Source organism: Anastrepha ludens, chromosome 4 (genome assembly GCF_028408465.1).
Source record: "Anastrepha ludens isolate Willacy chromosome 4, idAnaLude1.1, whole genome shotgun sequence".
NCBI lineage: Eukaryota > Metazoa > Arthropoda > Insecta > Diptera > Tephritidae > Anastrepha > Anastrepha ludens.
The window spans coordinates 4,311,394-4,331,876 of NC_071500.1; the positions used below are offsets into that span (position 1 = coordinate 4,311,394).

A 20,483-nucleotide genomic window follows, 5' to 3' on the forward strand; every position below is an offset into this window, starting at 1 on the left:
GAAATTGCACCACGCTTGAAAATCTGTAATCAAACTGTACTTAGTGTTCTTAAATGACGAAATATAAAGCCTCCAAATGTTACGAAAAAACGCTGCAATCTACTTTTGGATAGAGATGCGCGAGCGATGGAGCGATTATTGACTCATCACCAGAAAAAAAAGCGCACAAAGGATTAAAAAACCCGTCAGTGCGTAGATAGTATGCAGAGCGCTGAAAAAGCCACCATCATGCCACAAAAGCCAAAATTACATAACAAAAACGTGAAAGCGAGGTTGAGATTCTGCAAAAAGTACAAACACCGGAGTGCTGACTGCAGCAAAACAGTGACATGACCTGAAAACACCCATATTAACCATTTTCAGTCAGATGCTAAGTTGTATGACTGGCACTGACCACAGGAAAAGCTGCAAAAGCAAAAAGTAAAAAAAACAAACGAAGCAATGCGGTGGTAGCCTTATGGTAAGGGGCTGCTTCACGTGGAGGCATATGCGAATATTCAGGATAATGAAAAAAGAAGATCATTCGAATATTTTACAGATCAATTCGTCGAATTTTGTTGACCTAGAGAGATATATGGGTAATGCCGGGTAGATAAAAAATTAGGACGTCCAATTTTTAAAATGGCAAGCACAGAGTCCTGATTTAAACGCGATTGAAAGTTTATTAGCTATTCTATCCTCACATGAAATCACCCCACAGATCCTCGACGAACTATGGTCAAAAGTTCGGAAGGAATGCCGTGATCTTCCACACTCAACTATTGAAAAACTGGTCGAAGGCATGCCAAGATACATGAATAGCGACATTAAGGCTAAGGTCTCTAGATAAAATATTAATATTAAATTTCATGTAATAAAGGTTATCGCCGAGCAAAATTGGTTAAAAGCATTTTTGGTTATTTTTGTAATATTTTTTTAAATATCAAGCATGTAACCTGAAAATTTTATAGCATTTGAGAAATTACTCTACAACAATAAAAAATGTATGAATGTGGCAAATATTTAGTCAGTTCTGCAAGCCACTCCAAGTATTATTTATATAATTCATTAGTTATCATATTAAGTATTTTAAAGGTCTGCAATTTTCACATTTAATTATAATACAAAATTCGAAGGGTAAGCACCCACATTTCACTCGAGGTGCATAAAAACTGAGGATTCTCAAAGCAAAATTCAATAATTTCGCTTCATTTCAGTTTTTGATTGAATTTAGCTCTATTTATTGAAATATCTGGGCCCACTTATTCAAGTGTAGACCACAGTTTGCCAAGGGGTAGCGCCAGCATATTATATTTGCAAGTAAAGACCTCCTCATTTCAATCTTGAAATTGCTGGTTTAGACTAGATTACTTTTCCTTAACGAAAACTTAATCGGCAAAAGAAACCAAAACAATTTTAGTTCATCTATGAGGGCTGCGGTGCAAACATTTCAATTCAAAAGAAATAATTTTAGAGGTTTTTTTCTAATTGGGCTGAGAGCCCAAAAGCCGCCACTCCACCCAGAAATTCCTTAAATCAATATTACTGATCGAAACCGTGATCTATTTAACCTTTAACCTTCTTGCACTTAGTTTCGTCTGTTCGATCACGGTCTTACATACATACCTTTGCAAATTCGCGATTATCTTCTTACGGCAGCTAAATTTCTCTCTATTAGGTCAACAATTTTACGAACTCACTTTTCTCGCTTTTTCCCGCCTTTTCATCGCACGTTGCATAACACGTAAGAAAGAAGAAAAATGTGAGCTAAAAATATTGAATCTGTGAAATTTAAGATTAACCAGCCTACGTGGCGATGCAAAGCTAATTTCTGATACTTGATGTGGCTTTGGGTTGAGCAGCGTACGAGTATGCAGCTTCATTAATAATTTGTTGTTGCTTCGATGCTGGTGTGTTCGGCAGTATATGCACAAAAACATATACTCGTAATTGGTTTATGCAGTCAGATATTTTGTTTACATGCCGCGTGCACAGTCACTTGCAGATTTCTGTAAATTGAATACTTCAATGCGTACGGAAAATACAGGCATATGCACGCGATCTGTCCAAGTTTCGAGCCCATATGAATGTGTTAATTTCATATGTGTGAACACATTTATTCATATATATATATACATACATACATTCAACTGATGAACCCTAAAGCGAAGAAGACAACGCAGTTCGGCACGCCATACTTCAGCACTGCATTTCAGTGCATTTTCCTCACACGCCTTTCTCTGTAAATGAAAGACTTAAGAACCAAACTTGGTTCCACGTTGATTTGTATTGTGTGATTGAGAAACCGTTAATTTTCGAATAAATGTTAAAGACGTGTGAATTGACCACCTCGCTGTCAGCTGCTGCGAATGTGGCGAGATTGCAACATCAACACAACGTCTGCACTTTCTTCGTCTTTGCTTTTGTCTGAGATTTTCGCAACCTGTGCCATAATAAGTAATTGGTGTGATTGTTGTAATCATTTCACTGCAAATATTGAATGAAAGACAGCCACAACGGTGGAATGGCGATGCAGTCAGGCAACTTGGCTACTTGGCAACCAATCAGCTGTTTATGGTCAATCGTCGTAATGAAGTTTCATAGCGATAATGAAGATTTGTAACACTTTCAATTTCGTTCAAGACACCGGTTACGCTGCGCTTCAAAGTAGCATAAATACTTGTGTATGTGTGTATGTATGTGGATACAATCAACACGAAATTGTGCACGTAAATCTAAGAGAACTGGTGTGCGGCGAGTCGGCTGATCAGGTTTTACGACAACAACAATAGCAAGCTTTAGTGGCAGGCGGTGAATGGGCTGAAACGCGGTTTTGCGGCACTTTGCTGCTTTGAACATGCGGTCAGTCGGTTAAATTTGCCGGCAGCACTTTCAGTTGCCTAGAATTGATTTACTTAAGCTGCTGATACCAACGTAGCGGCATAGATGATGTGAGCTTTATGTGATTTGATCATTGGGTACGGCGGAGGACAGCTCGAAAAGGTAGGTGTGTAAACTGCTTTAACATTTGACTATAGCTGCATATTTTAAATAAAACAACATTGTGATCAACTGGATTTATGACACCCCGAAGGCTTTATTTTATTTAATTTTTTGCGGGGTTTGAGGTTCTAAATTTTGAAGTTCGAGGAGTTGAAAGAAATTGTCAATGTGTTAGGCAGAATAATTACATATTTAATTTAAGCAGATCTGGGTCTAGCAAAAGCTATTTATTTATTATTCTGAGTGTTGTGCTGTATTACTTTATTCGTTTGGCCCACATATCTGTACTTCCCAACAGGTTTATGAAGCAATTTTTGTTGCTGGTGTTCTTGTAACAAAGAAATTCTCCATAAATGTTTAGAGAGTGGAACTTATCCAAGAACTTCTGAAGCATAGATAAATGTACCAATAAATAACTTCTTAGTTTGGGAACATTTTTTTTTTGTTTTTATTAAAAAAATTGTTTCGTTTCAAAACGTTTTACTAATAATGCATAAAAAAACGAAAAACAAAAAATTCTCACGACAGAATTTGTTAAAGCTTATACAAAATTGGAGTGGTCTGAAATAATTAAAATATTTTAGTTTAAAAAAAATTACGTTATAATTTGATAAATATAAAGAAAAAATTGGAGTGAACAAAAATTAAAAAAAAATTTTGTTGAAAAACGCAACGACATAATTTGGTATGTTTTTTTATAATTTTTGCTGTTAAAATAATAAAAATTAATATTAAAAAAAATAATTTTTTTTTATTAAAAATGTTTTTTTTTTATATGAATTTTACCAAATTATGTCGGTGCGTTTTGTACGTTTTGAAACAAAATCATTTTGGAATTCTTTTTGGTGCTTTTTATGTGATTTTTTATTTTAAAAAATTTTGTTTTTAATCAAAAAAAAAAACTAAAGAAATATAAATTTTGTAGTTCCTCAACCGTTCTGAATGAGATCAGTTACATTTTTAAATCTTTGCTAAATGAGTGAAAGTGGGGCGGGTAAGAGGGCAGAGTAACCATTTCACCTACCAATCTTCCTACAAAATATATATATAATTAGTCAGATATATATATAATAATTATATATAATAATTAGTCAGAACTCCCTCAATATGTGGTGCACACTTTCTTTTGACGCTCACGGTTTGTATAAGCAATTTCCTACAGTGATACTTTAATTTTTCACCATTAACTTTTGGACTCGTGAGTGATGGACTTCATACCACCCACAGGAGGTGATATTAAATAAATGCATTTGGGATATCTGCTCAAAAATATCATAATTTAATACATATTTTTTTATTAACTAGAAACTTCTCACCTCCTTTAGTTAAAAGTCATGGTATTATTTTATTATTTTAAAGAATGCGATATTTGAGGCTCCGAAAGTAGCTACTCCTGCAAAACTGGCTAAGTGGGGAATCGCCATAATATTTATTTTTATTATTTGGATTAATTGAATACTGCATTGCCGCCTTCTCTATTGGTTACCAGGCGAGCTGCATTTATACAGACTTTTGTGTCACATAAACTTCTGATTAGTAAATTTTCCTGTTTTTGAATTTGATTTAGTACTATCGCTACTAATACACGCTGTATGGTCGAACACTTTTCTGATCCCTTAATCACTTCGTCAGTAGTACCTCAAATCAAAGGAGCATTTTTAGTTCATTATAATTTATTTGTTCCATTAATGTCAAAAGCGTCTGTGTTTCTCATGCCCTTGTTCAATTAATGTGCGGATCACAGAGCCACAAACTTACCCATTAGAAGGAATATGCTAAAAGCGAAAGTGAAGTTATTATATGCCAAAGTGCAAGGAAAGCCTGGAGGCCTCTCCGCTAGCAATGTTTGGGTTGCAAATTTTAAAAAGAGGCATGGAATACGATGGCTAAAAACTTGCGGAGAAAAATTATCAAATAAGAGTGACTCCATCAACTCATTTTTAGGCAAATTTAACAAAACAATTATGGACTTAAGTTTGACAAAAGAGCAGATATGCAATGCCCAAACACCCGTTAAAAATATTTTGCGCTCAAAAGAAACCTCGGTACCGGGGCATAAGATTAGTAAGGAGAGAATACAAATGCTGCTGGAAATCAAGTAAAATGTTATTAGGAATTCGGCAAATCCGTGTTCATTAAACAATTTTACTGATATGCCTGCTTTCTATAAAGGAAGTAAAAGTGCTTGGATGACCTTAGCTTTATTTAAAGAATGGATTCACAGAATATTTGCTCCAAAACCAATAGCCCTGTTTTAATCAAAAGTTCCTTCGTACACAAAATCTGTCGGAAAAAAAACTTTTTCTTATTGTGTATCGATAATGTGTTTTCCTCCACACTGTACGGCTCTACAGGCCATGGATCAAAACAATATAAGGTTTAGTAAGCCAAAGAGCTACAAAAAATCCCTTTTCAGTCACATTGTTGCTCGTGGAGAAACTATCGATGCGTCACTGCGAAATATCGATCTGAAAAACGCATTAGGCTTTTTGGCTAGTTGGTGGAATGCTCTTACGGCAACTTCAACCGATGTCTGAGGTTCAAATTCAGATTGTTTTTTAATTTCAAATAAAACTTATCATTTTAAAGTATATTTAATTAATATAATAAAAACAAATAAACATTGATTGCTTTCAGTAAAAAAACGAGTTTAATTTGTGTGGAAACAAACCACAGTACTCGCGACAACCTCGAAACGTGCACCGAGCCCGGTTTTCATTGCGTGCAAGAATCGAGTTTCTAATGTAATTGTTGTTGTTTTGGTCAAGTTGTTCTTTAGTTTTGGCTGGTTTTATTTGTTATTTTATTAATGAGTAATTTATATTAGCACTAAGTGAATTATTATTTGTTGCTGTCGCCACATTTAAAGGCGCAAAAGTGGCAATGATGTCAATTCTTCGCTTCTGCCTTGATCTGGGACCACGTTAGGTTATCGTTTACTTCTAAAACTTCGTTAAAAAGGTTACGTCGCCATAATTCTTTTAGAACCGCTTCTGCGGCGATGCCCTTCAGAGTTTCAGTCTAACACAATTCTGCTTATTTCGTTACCTGGTTTGCGCATGGTGTGCCCAATCCATCTCCATTTACATCCCCGTATTTCACTAGCAGTGGATGTTTGTCCGCTTCTTGGGAGGAGCTGTGCTTTCGATATCCAGTTGTCAGGCCACCATTAACACTAAGTCAATAGTCAGTAGGAACTTTTGTGTTTTTAGCTAGAGATAAATAAATAAATATATAATTTTGTCTTCGTTTTCTGACTTTGAAGCTCCGATGTCAGAGTGCAAACTCTCGAAAGCCGCAGGTCTACTTTATTATTATTTTTGCCTACAGTTTTATTGAAGGAGTAGTTGACTGCCCTTAGCTCTTAGAAATCATTAATTTTAATGTTCCGAAACCCAGTCTGCGCATCTCTCATCTCTTCTATTGGGCCAAGTTCCCAATCAGTGCTCGCTTACCCTGGCCTATGCGAGAATTCCAAGTATTCTAATAGAGTTTTACTTTACCTAAACCAGCTTTTGGATTTTTGTAAATTTTCCACACACAACCTTTTGATGTTAAGCATTCTTTATTATTTTATTTTAACTCTAATATTAGAGCTACATAGACATGCACACATATGCGCAAATATGTATTAAAAAGTTGTAAGAATTTTTTTTCTTTCATAGACTAAAATAATTAAAACATAAATTTTAAGTTTGAAAAAGTAGCGCTGGAAATCCCTACTAAAACTAGTTTGCGATTCATTGCGATTGCTATCTGTGCACATGTCGGTGTATGGATCGCGCTGTTGCACATTGCACTACACTTGTTTTGTTTTGTTTTTGTAAATACTAATTAGTTGTTGTTTTTTCTTCCTTCGCATCGACAAAAAACTTAAGTAAACAATGAGACAGCAGACAACAATGCGAAGGCAGACAAGCAAACAAAGCGCAAACGGGCTGGCACTTAGCGCGACCAGCAGCAAAGCAGCAACACCACAGCAAAAACACCAGCACCAGCAGCAGCGGCAGCCATTGAACAGCTTCGAAGAGTGTGTGCTCACATAGGGATTTTGGCAAACACCAGTATATGTTTCAGCAAATAATTGCAACTTGCTACCATAGCTGTGTTGTTGATGCTTTTTTGTGTGTTGCTGCAACGTGCAGTGGGTAAAAACAAAATCGAAAGAAATGTTGCACAAAACCAGTAGTAGCAGCTACAGCAAATATAATAATGGCAAGCCTACTACATGCAGCAGACGCTGTGATTTTTGTTGCTCCACTGACTACCGTCAATTACGTCGTACAGCCAGCTTTACCGGTCGGCCTGTCGGCCTGTCTGTCTGCTGCCTGCTTTTCGTTGATTAAATAATTTCGCTTAAAAAGTAGTGCGAAGGTCAGTCGTTTTTCTGCCGCTGACGCTGTTGCATTTTTTAATTCTTTTTATTTTTATTTTAATTTTTTTTTTGTTTTTGCCTTTTTGCTCTCATCTCTCCAGTGTTCGTGGTTGGACTTGTTGCACATCAAGCTAAATTTATACTCGTATACACGTACGTACGTATGTGTGCAGCTGTTAATGTTGCCCGTGCTAATATTTGCTTCGACTCGTTTGCGTACAAATGCATTGCCGCAATGATATTTAATGTTTTCTTCTACTCACTTTTTACTGTTTTTTCAACTTTTACTGTGTTGTCGAGTTTTTCGGTGCTGCAATTTTCGTTTAATTTGATTTAATTTCGTACTTATTGGAGTGCAGTCGGCGGCAGGTACGCCTTTATTACAGGTTGAAAGTTCGCATATTTCTAGCCGTAATCACACAGGTGCGGTTAAATGAAACTACTTAAAGACATGGGAAATTATTACACGATTTCGATGGAATGACGGTTGGCACCATCAAAGGTGGGCATTCGCTAATATAAAGACATTAAATTTGGCCCTGAAGGTACTTGTGGACGAGCTGGAAAAATTGAGTTATCGAGACATTCGAAACTGAAGCAAGTTTCGGAAGGGTTCATCATGAAATATAAAGAAATTCTTGAAATTTTTGGCATGTTAATATTGTGAGATGGAATTTCCTATTAATCATGCAGTACCAGTACACAGTCGAAATTTTTAAAATCAAATTGAGTCATTGAGTCATCCAAAACCTATTAAAGAGAAGAAGTTTGCAGCCTTTAATCAGTACAAATACATAGCGGCGAAATTTTATGCCTTCATCTGGATTTAGTGTAAATTCGGCCCTGTTTTAGATTTGGCTCAGAAATCAGAGTTACTGTTGTTCTCTGTAAGGCTGGAAGGAGGAGATAGAGCCAAATATTTAGGTGTAATTCTCGAAAGAGACTAAATTGGAACAAAAATGTAGAGGTAGGTAGGTGCAATTGCTGAAGCGCCAATCTAACTCTCCTCAAGTAGCACTAAAGCGCCTTTTTGATACCATTATGAGACCTCCAACAGGCAGATATCTAGAGCCAACCAGAGCTGTTGATATAATGGAGAAGACCGATTGGATTTAGGTTGGCGCACTGACCCAGGCTGTCGAAGAAAAGAGCTCCGAGTGACCGTAGTCTTCTAGCTGCCAAACCCGGAGATTAACAGAGAAAATTCTCTAGAGCCTTCCTTCTTCTCTGAAAGGTCCCGACAGCTTCCACAATGAGACTTAACTGGTAACCCTAGCTTTTCCGCGTGAGTGCCAATCGTACAGTGACCGGTAAACAAAGCTACGAGTTTCGATATTGAATGGCGAGGAGTCCAAAGGACTTTCTGAGTCCTTCGTATATCGTATTGGGGCCAAAGGGTTTTCAAAATAGCGCATGAAGAAATGGAGCTCCATCTCCTTTGCGCTTTCCTGAGAAATAATTTGTGCAGTTCCCCTTTAACAACTGTCAGGGGGATGCCGATGACCGGGTAGGAGGTCTCTGAGGCCAATTCAGTCCCTTTCCTGACAAGCCCATAGAATGTAGAGGACAAGGTATGGAAAGCTGCTGTAACTCTGTTTTTATGCAAAAAGCCCATAGGACGCAGGTGGAGTCTTTCTCCGAAGAACACTCACTGACAGTATAGGACCCTTATCAGACAGCTCTCGACAAGACTACGATTAGAAACGGGCTTCAGAAAATTCAACGTATGGCGATTATATGTATAATAACAGCGGCGCTTTTAGAACTAGGCGCTCTGAAGAAAAAGAACGAGACAGGTGGAGAAAGGAAGAAGAGGCTTGAAATTGTTGGTGCTAACGGTGCCTGATTACGGTCGTATAACCGCTTCAAGCTGCTGATGAATTTCACCAGATGTGAGATATTTAAACGCGCAATATCCGCAGCTGTAAAAAAAGGAAAACCCAGATGTCTACCTCTTTGCCCGACGAGAACACGGCAGCTGAGAAGAAGGTGCTGAGATTATTCCACCTCATCCTCCAGACAGCTTCTGCAGAAATAACTTGAAGAAATACCAAGTCTCACCGCATGGACACCTAACGATCAATGTTCGGTAAGAATACCTATCAACTTTGAGAGCTGCAGCTTTGTTAGCCTTAGAAGTTTCCTCGAGCACCACCGATCTACCCGTGGCCAAAAGGATCTCCCTACTTTGCACGTTTCTGCACTAGCCCAGCGCACGCGAAGCCCATCTTTCCAGTAGTTGGCCACAGGTTCTCAAGAGAAAGCCAGTCCTCTCGTTTTACGATGAGACCATCTCCAGGGTTCCAGCCAGCTCATCAGCCCAGCAGTTTCCCTCCGTGACCGGGAACCCAAATGAGCCGAATATAGAAGTATTCTGATGCAGGTGAGAGAGAAGTCAGGCGTTTACTATTACGGACTATTTCATGATACCCACAAGCTTTGAAAAATGAAAGCTTTAATAAAACATATTCTTAGTACTCACGAGTGCAACATTCAAGTGGGTTTACTTTATCGCGAATATGACCTCTTGAAGCTTTTTGTGCCTGTGTCAGGCGCTACAGCTTAGCAGCTGCTTTGTCTGCTACTATTCGAAAACCTCTTACTTTTTCCCACTTCTTCAGCTTATATTTTCTTTCAATCTATGCCCTCCACTTAGAACTGTAAGAAATGCAGAACTCAGCTGTTTCGAACTTCGAATTTCCTACTCCTAATATTTGGAGAAAATTCTTCTTCCTGGGAGTTTAGCATTGGAGGAATGAATAAATAAAGAAAAGTCACTTTTTTACATATTTATTGATATGCGTGGGTGGGCTAAAAACTCGTGGCAATTTTTACTATGCGGTAGTGATTCACATAATTCGTATTTATAATTTTATTTTACAGGCTTGTGCACAAATATATAGGAAATACAATTTATGGGATATGCTAATACTCTTCATTAACACATCGCGGCTAAAAATTACCAAAACACCTTGTATTTATTTGCAAATGATTTATCGAACCCATATAAATGTTTAAAAAAATCGAAAGCCGAAAGCCAGCGCTATTTGCTTTTATTTGCCGAAAAAATTTCCATGGTTTAGGCTTCTTGAAGCTGATTCTTAGTTTAGGCAGTAAAAAGCTTTCCTAATCATATCATTTAGCACCTCCTTTGCAAAATGTTTTTATTTGCCTTGTGTGTCTTGCTTTGGAATTTTTGACCAAAATCAAAATAGCAAACAGGCAATGGGTAATGAAGTAATGAAAGTGAATGTACTTTCGATGGATTTTTACATACTTGAAAAGCAAATAGTAAACATCTGTGCATGCACAAAACCGTTAAACAAGCCATCACTGTCAAGGTGAGCCCAGAGGGCCTGGCATGACAACGTCAATTTTGTTTGTTTATATCTTTTTTAATAGATTTTTCAACTCACGGAAATGACATGTGATATTGACAATACCCGAATAGACCAAAACATTAACCGTACAAGTAGATGCCACACCGCAAGCAAGCAAATACCTCAGTTGCTGTGCTTCAAAGCTACGCAGGTGTCAATAAACTGTCGATGCCATTGACGGTAATTCAATTTGTGCAAGCACTACTCGTATGACTCAATATCACACGAAAATACCAATTATTCGGCGTATCAAAGCCTACACCTAACTTTTGTAGATGTATCGAAAGCTGGTTGGCCCAAAGCCTGAGGCTGTTTGGTGTGTGAACAAAAAGGCAATGCGAATTTTTCGCTAGTTCGATGTCAAAATTTGATGGAGTGCTTAAATTATTGACTCAATATCTAATTTATAGATAATTTTCGCCACTCGAAGCACTTTTTGTGCTTACCTAATTTCGATAAAAATTTTGACACTCAAGTGTGCTCTTGAATTTAGCAAAAACTAATTTGCGTGCATATCTTTTATGATTAGCAGTAAAATGTTGCAATTAGACTATTGAATGACCTAAAAGCAAATACGGAGCATAATGGGAGTATTGCATAACCGTGTGTACCGTCAGCCTCAAAACAAAGTGTGCACCACATTACTATTTTTTAATTTTTTTTTATAAACATATAAATAGTTCATTAGGTTAGGTTAGGTTTGGCAGCCGCATCGCACATAAACACAACGGATGCCACTTAGACCACGAAATGGATGCGTTGTGAGCCGCGGGGGCTGGGCTACATTTCCCTCTCCATATTTAACCATCCTGAGTTTTTTACAAAGCGTAACAGGTTGTTGATACCTAAAGTGTATAGATTATCTATATTCGTTAAGAAGTAGGATTTTAAAAATCGGTTCCTGCTTCTGGCTAGAGCTGGGCATGTGCAAAAAAGGTGTTGAATTGTTTCGAACTCCTCCTCATTTCTGCAGCTACGACAGAAATCATGAGTGTAAACGCCAAATCTCCTTGCATGATTTCCTATGAGACAATGTCCTGAGGGCCCCTACTGAGGTCCTGATTTGAAGTCTACTCAGTTTTATAATACTCTTGGACAGACGTAAATTTAGCATTGGCAATGTTTGCCTAAAAATTTCACAGGTGTTAACGCTAATCCATCTTTGATTTGCAGAACTGATTAGTGCGGCCTTAATGAGAAGCTTACAAGTGCGAGAGGTATCTCCATAAAATTACTTATGTCTGGCATACAGGTACCTTCTCTTGCAAGTTGGTCTGCCCTACAGTTCCCTGGTATATTTTCTGTGGCCTGGAACCCAGCATAAGATTATACGATATTGCTTGGCCATCTCATTTAGAGATTGGCGACAACGTAAGACCCCCCTTGATGTTGTTTGGAATGCATCCAGGGCTCGTAGGGCAGCTTGGCTGTCCGATAGAATGCAGATATCCGTTGGTGATATTCTGTTTATCTTTAACCATTTTAAGGCTTCATGAATAGCGTTTATTTCCGCTTGAAAACACTACAGTGATCCGGTAGTTTAAAGGATTCACTAATAGAAAGCTCTTCGCAAAATACCCCTGATCCTCCACCGGTATCCATTTTAGATCCGTCCGTGTAGATTTTAACGGGTGTGTTGGGTGTTGGATCTTCTCCTAAATAATTCATACTACAATAAGAACCACATAAAGCAAAGTTTCGAACGTTGTATCAAATTTGTATGATAAAAATTTGGCAAATTTTCAGAAAATTTTCAAACTTTTTATTCAGAATTTTTAGAAAATTTTGGGTATGTAGCTTTTTATACCATTGATTTTTGGTATAATAAAGTGCAAGTTTCAAGTGGTCCAAAATTGCGTTGATTTTTGACAATTTTTTTGGCTGCCTGTGCTGGGTGTGGAGTAGGGGTTGAATGGAAATGCCCACAACCGCGTCCGAAAAAAAAGTCTCAAACATCAATGTGATCTACTTGAAATTTTCAATTTGTTATAAATTCAATGATCTATAAAACTTCATAACACGGCCATACCAGCAAATATGAGTTTCTTAAAGTTTTGCGCGAATTTGGTGCTATCAAGAATAAAGTTCTTTTGTATCAGGTCCTGTAGTGTTACGTCGCTGGCCCACCTCAGCATCCGCATTTCTGTCACGCGGCGGCCACTTATAATTTGCGGGTTATAGCCCAATACTTGGAAGCATATGCAATTGTCGTATTCGGTGCGCAATTTCTCGCTCGAAAGTATCATCATCACTAACATGCGAACCCAAGTATTTGAAGCTATTCACCATTCTAACAAGGACGTTTTCGATTCTTCGGCAAACAGGAAATCTATAGCTTCGGTTTTTATGCTGCTTATTCGTCGCCCGTTACATTCGAGAACGTGTACTCATTGGTTCAGCTTTTTTTGAAGAATGGCTTTATCGCGCGGGAGAAGAGCTGCATCTTCGGCGTACAGCAGTGTCCAAGAGAGATTGACCTGGATTTTCCGCGTAAGGAGGGCTTAAATCGATCCTTAATGTACTCCTGATTTGTTTTTCACTTTATTATTTATTTTTATTTTTATAGAAGTGTTCCCCAAACACTCAGACACAGTTTATTCATTGCTGTAAAGAGCAGAGCTCTGCGTAATTTATTGACGCCACTCACACTTCTTGACAAATTATTAAAAAATCGACAAACAATCTACAGTCTTTTCAGTTGAGAAAACAGATAAATGCTGAAGTTTTTTTGTCAATAATAAGAAAGGTAACCCAGACGCATTTGTGATTTCACCGATGCTGCAGGTAAATCAAGAACCTAAGGCCAAATTCGTTAACTACCTCATTCGCTATTAGGGAAACATAGGACCCCATAAGAGTTTCCTAGTAATCGAGATATCTTGCTGGTACTCTTTGAATAAGTTTCTCTTAAACTTAATCGATATCAAAACATTTTTGTTAGAGACTTACAAATTCTAACTGCCATCAAATACAATTTTATAATCATAATTTCGATCTACCCACTGGGCGCATCCTACGCTTTCTAAACATGACTTCGAGCTGAGTTCCTGATATTCAAATTATATTCTAGCAAGAAATGCTTGGCGTTTTCTTAAAATAATGAGCTCATGAAACCAAAAAAATAATGAATGTGAAGAGTAAAATATTTACTCCCTCATCAAGTTTTAATTTCGCTTACTAACTTTTGGTAGATGAAATGGTCGAAGTACCTGCCTGGCACTCCTCAAGTAGCACTATAGCGCCGTATTGATAAAACTAACTATTTAATAACTACTGCTTAAGCTTAGGAATTTTCAGAAATATTACATAACTGATAGCCCTCACTCTGGTTGCGGATGTCAAAACCTTTTGTGATCGCATCAAAATACTCCGCCAAGCAGCAGTTGTCTTTTTCGTCATGGCAATTAATGGCTTATTGCTCGTTAGTTTTTTCAGTGAACTTCTTATCTATGTTTCTTGTTATTTTAGTTTGTGTTTCTTTTACACGACATCAGTATGCGTAGAGGGCGTGACCGCATGTCGCATCTAGATTAAACATTAAACGGAACATCCAACGGAAACATTGAAAGCGAGCGTTGAAACGCGGTATTTGACATTGGATGCGCACTTCATCAGCTCAACAAACACACACGCACACACAGAGGTGTGATAGGTAACTAGAAGCATTTGCCTTACAGTGCACCGCTGCATTCTTGAGCACTGTCAGTGCCAGGGCTGTGGTGTTTTTGCACTCCTCAAGACGCCACTGGTTCAACAATTTGCACAAAGAATTGGCACACATATTTTTTTAGCACATAAATATATTAGTTAGCTGTATGGCGGGCGGCAGAGGAGTGATGACTGTTCGAAATTCAAGTTTGTTTGCTACAATTCTTAATCCACCCCTCCTTCTACGTCACGCTGTGGCTGTGTTTGTGACTTCTTTATGTAAAGCTGTTGCATGGATGTGGTTTTCTTTTACTATTTTTTTAATACTACGGCTCTTTCATTTACGTATACAAATGGTGGGCAAATGAATTAAAAACTTTTAGTAACCTTTAAAAATGTATTATGCGTTTCATTGTGGGTCTTACAAATTCTCGAAGTAACTGAAGCATTCAGAAATCGAAAACAAAAACTTAATTATTGCAAAATGGTGAAACGTTGCAACAAATACATTCAAATGTGCTCACTTATACAAGCATAGCCAATAAAGTAGGGCTCCATTAGAGTTACTTGGGAAACTCGGTGAATTTATTGGCAATCGTTCGATTGCAAAAAAAAATGTTGTAGAAACTAAGTTAGAGTATAGAAAACGTTAAAAACCTGTACAAAATAATCTTGCAGCGGCACGCATCAGTGCGTCGCTGCGACACGCAAACCGAGCGTTAGCGGCACTGAGTTGCCAATTCGCTTTAAATACAACTGATGTACTGCAGTACTCACTTACAAGGTGGCGTTGGAAACACCCCATTCGAATACTCTGGGACTTTTTTATTTGGACTTAGAAACGAAAGAAAAAAAATTCTTGTTGGGTGTAATAGTGAGGAAGGTATTTATGTATTTGAACCTTAGCACATTACCTACTGAGTGCGCGTATAATATTTGTGATTTTTGTTGAACTTCACGAAACTCCCGTGTGCATACATTTGAGTGTGCTGATAACCGTTAATTTTAATTTCGAATCAAATAAAATTAGATTCCCTTGTTACAGCTAAAATGTTACAGGACTGTTTTTTCAGTTCTTCTTCTGTCACATCTAATCATTTTTTGTCTAGGGTCTCTTGCGGCATTGCTAGTGGGTTAGCATATAATTCAATATTTGTTTTTGCTTGAATAAATATATCTTTGCACTAAACAAACAAATATTATGTTAGGCTGCTCTATTTCAGCGCTGCCTAGATATGTTTCCCTATTCGCCATTTGCTAACGCTTGGCGAACAGAAGAGGCTTCTTATTCTTATTTGGAAACTATTTCAGGCAAGGTAAAAAAAAATTGTCGCTCATATTTTCGGAGTCTTGGCACTTGCTGAGTCTTGAATTTTACGATAGTAAAAAGCTGTTTTATTCAGATTTCTCAGGCTAAAGAGGATTTTATGCTGGGTGACCCGCTTTCCGAGTGGCATATATATAGAACTGGTTTATCTAAAGATCGGTCACATGTTAGCAGGTGCATGTATAGGGTCAAATGAAAGGTAACGTTATGAGGTTATCGGGCGTCGTCGCGAAAAAATCGTAAAAATTAAAAAAAATTAAGAAATTTCCTCCGATTTTTTGAATTTCACGTCCCATAACTCCCGGCAGAAAGGAAGTCGGGAATTGAAGAAGTAAAGAAAAACGACATTTGTTGGAAAGTCAAGACTATTACCTATTATTAGAAATAAATATAACCTTCATAGAATCTACCCCGAGAAAATTATAGGGTCTTAAGAAAAAAGTACCTAAAATTACAAAATCTCCCAACCTCCGAAACGAAATATTTTTTATTCCTAAAGCCTTTCCCTATCTGCCCCCGTAGACGGTGCCACGAAAAGCGCTAATTCTGGTTTTGATTCTTTTGATTTTCAACCGGCACCAGAGAAACTTTTTTGCAATAAATATATATATCTGAAATACCATTTTTGAAACAACACCAAATTTAATATGAATTATTTATTACATATTTACCTTTTTTTAAATGGTTGGAAAAAGTTTAGGATTTTTAAAAAAGTCTTGCTGAAGTCTGAAGAAAATTGTTCACCGACATTGCTGCTGGTTTTGAAATTACTTTGTTTAATATCTCTCAAAATAGTTATTATACAGACACATATGGCTAAAGTTATTATAATGATTCATCAAATAAAATCAGCAAGAGCTATGCTATAAATATGCAAAATTCCTCTCAGCCAACATGGGAACCGAATATTTTAAATTAAGATAAAATAGATTTTTTAAATATTTTTTCTTTTTTTGGGCCACCTTGTATGTGCTCTTACATGCACTCGTAAAAGTATATAAGTTTTTATGAGGAGATGGGCTTATATGAATACAAAAAAATTTTAAATGTGAGTTTGAAATAAATTTAAGCAATTTAGTAGCTTCTTAAAGTAAGCCCGTATAAACTCTAGGCGATATCAGCACATTCAGCGGGAAGACTCAACTGTTTAATGCTTCCAATTAGGCGATCTTTGTATGTACCTCAACTTTTCGCTAAAACATGGAGCACCGGCTCTACTTCTATTAAACCAATAGTGAACTTGGCTTATGTTGAGCTAAAATAAAGGGTTTTCGAATAACAGGTGTTATTTTGAATCGCCCGCTACTTCGGTAGATGCCACTTTTGAAGCTGTCATTTTTTATTATTTGACAATTAGAAACTACGCCATTAATATTAAAATTCACTATAAAAATGGTGAAAATTAGGCAGAGACGGTTCATAAAACTCGAACATTTTTGGGTCATCGTGAAGCACCTTGTCGGACCGCAATACAAAAATTGGTGAAAAAATGCGAGCTGTTGGGACAAGTTAGCGATATGGAGAATAAAACCCGTCCACGTTGCTCAAGAGCAGCCGAAAATATTGCTGTTGTAGCCGAAAGTGTTGAAGAAAACCCAGGTTTGTCCATTCCTCGTCGTTCTTTGGAATTAGGCATCCCACAAACGTCATTCCACCGTATTTTGTATAAAGACTTGGGTCTTAGTCCAGCCGACCGATCATCAACAACGTCGTGTCTTTGCTGCTTGGGTCGTTGAAATGTATGAAAATGATCCGGAATTCCATCGAAAAATCACCTTGAGTGATGAGGCCCATTTCCACTTCGTCAACAAGCAAAATTGTCGCATCTGGAGATCAGAAAATCCAAGAGTTGTTGTTGGAAAGGCTCTCTATCCTCAACGTGTGACTGTTTGGTGCGGTTAATGGTCCGGCGGAGTCTTTGGACCTTACTTTTTCGAAAATGAAGCTGGAGCAACAGTTACGGTGAATGGATTGCGCTATCGAGTGATGGTTAACGATTTTTTATGGCCGGAATTTGATGGTATTGATCTGGACAACGTTTATTTTCAACAAGACGGCGCTACGTGCCACACAAGCATCGAAACAAGTGATCTTTTACGGGAATAACACCTCTTATTGGAAAACCCTTTCCTTCGAAGGGTTGGAAATACAAAATTAAGTAACATCAAAATCCAGTTATTTATATTTTATGACATTTGTGAATACTTTAGGTGCATATTCAAATTATCTTTCATGTGCGTACGATTTAGAAATCAAAATGTGCCAATTTTTTTACGAGGACGTGTTTCAAAAAGTGATGCTACAATTTGCTGAGGGGGCGCATATTCTCCTCTGTGGCTTTTTATGCAGGGTAATGACCCAAAACACTCCTTAATGTTAGTACGTAAATGGTTTTCGCAAAATAATGTTAAAGCTATGAATTAGTCAAGCCAGTCATTCATCCTAAACCCAATTGAAAACCTTTGGGGGACTTAAAGAAGTGAATTTGGAAGGAAACATTAAAAAATAACAAAAATGTATGGTGAAAAATAAAATAACTATGCTCTTCCACTCCCACAGAAACCTGTCGGAGAATCGAACTTGGGTAATGGTAGTCAATTACGGTGGCCGCCAAATCTTTTTTAGTTACACATAATCTCTATTTCTTCAATTACAATGTATTACCTTCATTGAGAGAAATGAATGAAGTGTGATCTTCCTTCATTTCATTACGCCCCCAAAACACAGACATTTTTAAAGTTCCCTCTCTGCACTTTTTTCAAAGCGCAAACAAAAATTTACCAAAATAATTGTTATAAATCCTAGCTATAATAAAACAATAGCTTGACTCTTCTAAAATTTTTGTTGCATATATGAATAATTATTCCACGCTGCCGCACTGCGCATCACTAAAAGGTTTGTTGTTTCGCGCTCGTCGCTTAAGTCTTTTGTTCCACATGCACTGAGGCACACAGCAATTTAATGTCACAGCGTTTTGAAGTTTAGCCTTAACTGACTCTATGCAATGTATATATTTTATCATTACGCCTACAATGGAAAAAGCTCGTACATAAAAGCGATGAAATATTTATGTTAGCCAGAATGATTTGTTGCGCTTCAGAGCACACACGCGCACATGCACACTTATGAAATGCAATACGATCAAGATAGATATGTGCAATACAAAAATGACGACAATAGCGCTGAGTGTAGCTATAAATGATAACAAAAGCAGCAGTAAGCAAGTAAGGAAGTGCGGAACTCGGTGCGGACCGAGCTTCATATACCCGCGCACATTTTATTGAGACTTAATATGGTTTGACGGTTAACTCTTAGAATCGAAGAAACTCGTTTAAAATGAGACTTAGAGCCTGTAACATCAGATGGGTGAACGGAAATTTAGTCTTAACATGTAAAGTGTGGGCGAGGTTTTCATTCGACCTCAATAATATTTACGTCAGATCTAACTGACGTGGGGAGCAGTATTTGTATCATACTAAGTTTTAGTGTGTATTATTAAGTTGTTTTCGAAATACACACATTTCAGCAGAAGTGGGCGTGTACCCGCCCTTTCTTCAAAAGTTTACTAGCACTTTTTTTTAGTTTTTCATTTGCTCCAAATTTGAATAATTTTGCTTCATTTATAACAAACCTCAAATTTTCTCCTTTTTTGAAAACTGCCGTTATCTTGTAGGTGGGTATGTTTACGGACCGATTTCGCCCACTTTCAATGCCAACCTATCTTTTATAAAGCCTAATGTGAGCACCAAGTTTCATTGAAATATATTCGTTTGCCGTTATTCGTGCGCATATAATTGCACTTGTAGTTGTAGCAGAACGCAGCATAAGCTAGGAAATTATTTAATTGTACGAGCAGTTTTCACTTGGCAAATACACACACATGAAATGCTTTAGCGCTCTCAGATTTTCTTACTTCAAGTGTTATGCGCATTTGCACGCTTATATCAAAGAACATAACAAGATAATTTAATAGAAAAAAATACCAACATAAATACATACAATTACGCTAAATTGTCTCTCTTCGTTTTGTGAATTTGCCATCCGTTACAAAGTTCATCTTTTTTGCTTCCGCCTCTTGCCTTCTACCCTTCGAACTCGTTCGCACAGAGCGGAGTGCAAAATGTAAAAATGTGCGTGACCTCTACACTTAAGCTTTCGTTGCCTTGCCGTAGGGCACCGTTTTTATTACAGCCCATTACAAAGTTGTTATATACATACCATACATATTTACAAAAACAAAACTACCATACGTGTTTATGCCAGTATTAGTTAAGTTATTTTTATTGTGCTATTATTACTTTATTCCCCCAATTTGTTAATACAAAATTTGACAGCTGAGCTGGGGCGGCAGATGTGAGTTGTGTGCTTTTTGCCACTTTTTTGGAATTTTTTTATAAAAGATTTTGCATTTCTTTACGCTGACATTGACTTACATTCGGCTAATTTGCATTACTTGACGCTTAACATATTTTTGGTCAGTTGGTGCTTTCTACATAGCAAATACAAAAAAAAATGTTGTCTTACTCCATTCAACCACGAATATTTTAGTTTGCTTTCGCTTGCCACTGCTACTTTGCAGATATTTTGTCTTTGGTATTTCTTCGTACGCTTTGTTTGTATTCAACTAAAATGAGCAGGAGTCTAGTTGGAGTGACTAGAAGGCGTTGTGTGGGCAATAAGTCCAAAATAAGCTGATTAAGGAAAAAATTAGGATGAATACGTTTTCGCAATTGATGAAAGTAAAAATTTTGGATGAGTAGAGATAATCAGA

At 37.3% G+C, this 20,483-nt stretch overlaps 1 protein-coding gene across 1 annotated transcript in view; it reads right to left on the bottom strand.

Moving 5' to 3' along the window:
- The window catches only part of LOC128859644 (scavenger receptor class B member 1), a 108,018-nt gene that overhangs the window by 70,735 nt on the left and 16,800 nt on the right, over window positions 1-20,483 (bottom strand). The window lies entirely within an intron of this gene.